Below are 5,648 nucleotides of genomic sequence, written 5' to 3' on the forward strand. Positions count from 1 at the left end.
AAGAGTGACCTTTACTCCAGCTGCCAACAAATTCCTCATATCTATCTGAGACAACGTCAACTGGAATTTCATTGTCCATATTATTATCAGCATTTTGGTCAAAGCCATTCAACAAGTCTCTAGGAAGTTCCAAACTTTCCCACAATTTTATGTCTTTTGAGTCCTCCAAACTATTCCAACCTATGCCTGTTACCAAGTTCCAAAGTCATATCCACATTTTCAGGTATATTTACAGCGGGGTCCCACTCCCAGTACCAATTTACTGCATTAGTTTGTTTTCATGCTGCTGATAAAGACATACTCAAGACTGGGTAATTTATAAAGAAAATGATGTTTAATGGATTCACAGTTCCATGTTGCTTGTGAGGCCTCACAATCATGGCAGAAGGGGAGAGGCAAAGTTCACATTGAGGCAGAAAAAGAGAGAAGGAGAGCCAAGTGAAAGGGGTTTTCCCGTATAAAACCATTAGCTCTTGCAAGACTTATTTACTACCATGAGAGCAATATGGGGAAACTGCCTCCATGATTAAATTATCTCCCACTGATCCCTCTCACAACACATGGGAAATATGGGAGTTATAATTCAAGATGAGATTTGGGTGGGGATACAGCCAAACCATATCAGGGCCTATCTCTGTCTTTATCTCTAATAATATTTGCTATATATACCTGGGTGTTCCAGTGTTAGTTGCATATATATTTAAAATTGTTATATCCTTTTGCTGAATAAACTACTTTATTAATACATAGTGACCTTCTCTGTCTCTTCTTATAGTTGTTGTCTTGAAATCTATTTTGTCTGTTATAAATATAGTGAGTCCTGCTATTTTTTTCTAATCCCCTTATGTTTGTTGTATGTGTGTTTTTATAGGTAAAGTGTGTTTCTTGTAGGAAACAGATCAGTGGACCTTGTTTTTAATCCATTTAGCCAGTATATGTCTTTTGATTGGAGAGTTTAGTCTATTTACATTAATTGTAAATTGATAAGTAAGGGCTTACTCCTGCCACTTTGTTAATTTGTTTTCTGGCTGTTTTATCGTCTTCTCTTCCTTCTTTCTGTCTTTCTTGTCTTCCTTTAGTAAAGGTGATTTTCTCTGGTGACATGATTTAGTTTCTTGCTTTTTATTTTTTTTGTGTCCATTGTATGTTTTTTGGTTTATGGTTACCATGAGTCTCCCAAATAGTCTTATAATCCATTATTTCAGCCTGACAACACTATTTGCATAAACAAAGTAATAAACAAGCTAAAAGAAAACTAATAAAAATTCTATGCCTTAACTTTGTCACCAACTTTTTAACTTTTTGTTGTTTCTATTTACATCTTATTGTGCTGACTATGTCTTAAAATGCTGTGGTAGTTATAATTTTTGATTGGTTCAGCATTTATTCTTACTACTTAGCATAAGAGTAGTTTGCACACTGCAGTTACAGTGTCATAGTATTTTTTTTCTATTACCAATGAGTTTTGTACATGCAGATCATTTATTGTTGTCCATTAAAGTGCTTTTCTTTCTGATTGAAGTACTTCCTTTAACATTTCTTATAGGTCTGTTCTTGCATTAATGAAATTCGTCAGCTTTTGTTTCTCTGGAAAATTCTTTATTTCTCCTTCTTGTTTGAAGGATATTTTTACTAGAGATACTCCTCTAGGGTAAAATGTTTTTTTTTTTTCTTCAGCATTTTAAATATGTCATGCTAGTCTTTCCTGGCCTGGAAGGTTTCCCTGAAAAATGCTGCTGACCTGACAGATGTATTGGAGCTCCATTATATGTTATGTGTTCTCTTGCTGTTTTTAGAATCCTTTCCTTATCTTTGACCTTTGAGAATTTTATTATTGAATGTCTTGTGGGTATCTTCTTTAGGTTAGCTATATTTAGAGCTTTATAAGCTTCTTGTGTTTGGTTATTGATACATTTCTCTAGGTTTGGAAATTTCTCTGTTACTATCCCTTTGACACGATTGGGTGCGTTCAGGGTGTTATGGCCATAGGCTGTTACTATCCCTTTGAATAAACTTTCTCCCCCATCCTTATTCTACCTCCTCTTTAAGGCCAGTAACTCTTAGATTTGCCCTTTTGAGATTATTTTCTAGATTCTACAGGTGTGCTTCATTGTTTTTGATTCTCTTTTCTTTTCTCACCTCTAACAGTGCATTTTTAAATAGGCTGTCTTCTAGCTCACTAATTCTTTCTTCTACTTGATCTTTTCTGCTATTAAATGACTCTGATGCATTCTTCACTATGTCAATTGCATTTTCAGCTCCAGAATTTCTGTTTGAATTTTTAAAAATTATTTCAGTATCTTTGTTAAAATAATCTGATAGAATTCTGAATTTCTTCTCTGTTATCTTGAGTTTCTTTGAGTTTCCTCAACATAGCTATTTTAAATTCTCTGTCTGAAATGTCATGTATCTCTGTTTTCCCAGGATTGGTCTCTGATTTTTTTTTTTATTTAGTTTATTTGGTGAGATCATGTTTTCCTGCATGGCGTTGATGCTAGCAGATGTTCTTTGGTGTCTGGAAATTGAAAAGTTAGGTATTTGTTGTAGTCTTCACTGTCTGGGCTTATTTGTAGTCCTTCTTCTGGAAAGGCTTTCTAGATATTTGCAAAGACTTGGGTGTTGTTGTATCTGCTTTAGGGAGTAGACCAAGCCCAGTAATGCTGTGGGTCCTACAGATTCATAAAGGAACGAACGTTGATGATCTTGGACAAGATCTGGGAGAATTCTCTGGATTACTAGGGAGTGACTCTTGTTTTATTCCTTTATTTTCTTTCAAACAAACAGAGTCCCTGTGTCTCTTCTCTGAACTACCTAAAGCTGGGGTTGGAGTGACACAAACACCTTTGTTGCCAACATCAGTATGACTGTGCTAGCTTAGATCTGAAGCCACCAGAACACCAGACCTCACCTAAGACCTGTTATCACCATTTCCTGGCTACTGTCCATGTTCACTAAAGGCCTTGAGGCTCTACAACTATCAAGTTGCAAAGCCAGTTGGCATACTCTTCCTTCAGGGTAGTGAGGTCTCCCAGGCCCTGCATGGGTCCAGAGTTACCATCAGGGAGTCAGAGACTAGAGTCAAAAACCTTAGACTACCTGGTATTTTATTGTATTGCGTCTGTGCTGGCACTCAAACCACAGAACAGAATCCTTCAGACTCTTCCCTTTCTTTTTCAAAGTCAGTGGATCCTCACCCTATAGCCACTGCCACCCCAAACCATGAAGAGTATTGCCAGGCTACTGTAAATGTTCCCTTAAGACCCAAAGTCTCTTAAGTCAACTTGCAGCCTGGAACTCAACCTTCAGAGCAGTGGGCACCCCTCTGGCCCAGGGGAGGTTCAGAAATGCCATCCAAGCATCAAGTCCTGGAATCAGGGAGTCCAAGAGCTTGTGTGATGCTCTATACACCTGTGGCTGTGCTGGTACCTGAAGCCAGCAAGTCTCAGAGGCTCACCTAAAGCCCTCAACATAGTACCTGGGTATTGCTGCTGGCTATTCATGGCCTAAAAACTCTAAAGTTAGCAGGTGATGAATGCTGCCAGGACTAAGTTTTTTCCTTCAAGGCAATAGTTTCCCTTCTGTCCCAGGGTGTATCTAGGAATGTCATCTGGGAGCTGGGCCCTAGAATTGTGGTCTCACAACTCTGATTGCTGTCCTGTCCTGCTGTGGCTTAGCTGATATTCAAAATGCAAGACAAAGTCCTCCCTACTCTTCTCTGTGCTCTCCTCAAATGGAAGGATGATGGCATCTCTTTGGAGCCGAACAGAGGCAGCCTGGGATTAAGGGAGGTGATATTAGCACTCCCTTAGTTACCCCAGCTAGTGTCTCAATATGTCACATATCCCCTGTGTCCACTGTCTCTGGGCCTAATCCAGCACTAGGACTCACCTATGAGTTGTAGTCTTTATGTCCTAGACTGCCTTTCAAGTTTACTTAAAGACACAGAGTACTCTGGCTGTCAGTGGCGATGTTTGTAGGAACTCAAGTTTCAGCCTCTAGGATGCGTGATTCTCCTCTGACTAGGGCTGGTTTAATGCTCCCTCCTTGGTCAGGAGTCAGCTGAGTTTGATTTGATTTTCCTTTCCTGTCTTACAGTACAGCACTGAGTTCAATGCCTCATACCTGCAGTGTTCTCCCTTCCCGAGTGCCTGGAGACACTGCACCACGCCACTGCAGCCAGGGGTAGGGGAGGGGTGGCATCAGTAGTTCAGGACTCTTTTTTTCTATCTTTTCATTGCCTTGTTTAGTGATATCAAGTTAAAAACAGGTACTATGAGTACTTACCTGGTTTTTGGCCCTTGTGAAGATAGTTATTACATTGGTGTCCTGGTGTGGGGGATGATTAGTGGAGCCATTTTTATTTAGATGGCATCTCACTCTGTTGCCCAGGCTGGAGTGCAGTGGTGCCATCTCAACTCACTGCAATCCTTGCCTTCCAAGTTCAAGTGATCCTCCTGTCTCAGCCTCCCAAGTAGCTGGGGCTACAAGTGTCCACCACCATGCCTGGCTAATTTTGTATTTTAGTAGACATGGAGTTTCACTCTGTTGGCCAGGCTGGTATGAACTCCTGACCTCAGGTGATCCACCTGCTTTGGCCTCCCAAAATGCTGGAATTGCTGGCATGAACCACCTCACTCGGCCTAGTGGAACCTTCTATTCCACCATCTTGCTCCACCTAGAATTGGTCCTTTCTGAGTGCTGTACAGAAGACTCTAGTGTTTTGCCCTTGATGGTTTTCTGGCAATCTTTAGCATTTCTTGGCATGTAGAAGCATCACTCAGATTTTGTCTTTATCTTCACCTGGCATTCTCCCTGTATTCATGTCTATTTTCACATTTTACTTCTTCATAAGGACATCAGTAACATTGGGCCAGGGGACCACCCTACTCAAGCATGACTTAAATAATTACAGCTGTGGTAACTTTATATCTAAATAAGGTCACATTCTGAGGTTCCAGAGGTTAGGACTTCAACATATAAATGGAGTAGAGGGCAGAATTAATTATATAACAACATTCATAGAATGTAATATAGACATATATGGACTAATGAAGATTGGCCCTTATGAACCAAGAATTATGATTAGTTCATTGTCTCTACTACTTTCTTGCAGGTAGTGCTGTTTCATCTATAGCCCAGACCCAATAAAAACAACACTACACAACATATTATTTACTATACTTTAGAACTTGGAACTATTATTTTTGCTTTGATGGGAATGTATTAAGGGATTATATTTGAATTATAAAATTTAAAGAAAGAGCATTTAAGAATTTGCCTATATGTTATGTAGGTTTAAATCAAAGGCTGATTGTATAATGTCTGCAAGTGTACTTTTGAAAATTTCTTTGCAAAAGTAGAACCTATGAGTGTTTAGGGACATGGGGACTGGTTCTGAGATGATATCCTCTTTCAATGACACCTCCTGCTGTGGGCTTTATAGCTGTTCTTGCATAAAACCCCTCTGATTTGGGCCAAAAGAAAATGATAAGTGTCAGTTAGAGAGAAGTTTAGAATTTGAATCTTAAGTTAATGTAAATACAAGAGTGAAATGTTCTAATTTTCTAAACTTCCATTTCTCTCTGTTAAAGGCAAGGTTTGGGTATTGGTGAGCTTGTTTGAGTAACACAGCTGCACAAAAACAAAAG

Source organism: Callithrix jacchus, chromosome 4 (genome assembly GCF_049354715.1).
Source record: "Callithrix jacchus isolate 240 chromosome 4, calJac240_pri, whole genome shotgun sequence".
NCBI classification, from domain to species: Eukaryota; Metazoa; Chordata; class Mammalia; order Primates; family Cebidae; genus Callithrix; species Callithrix jacchus.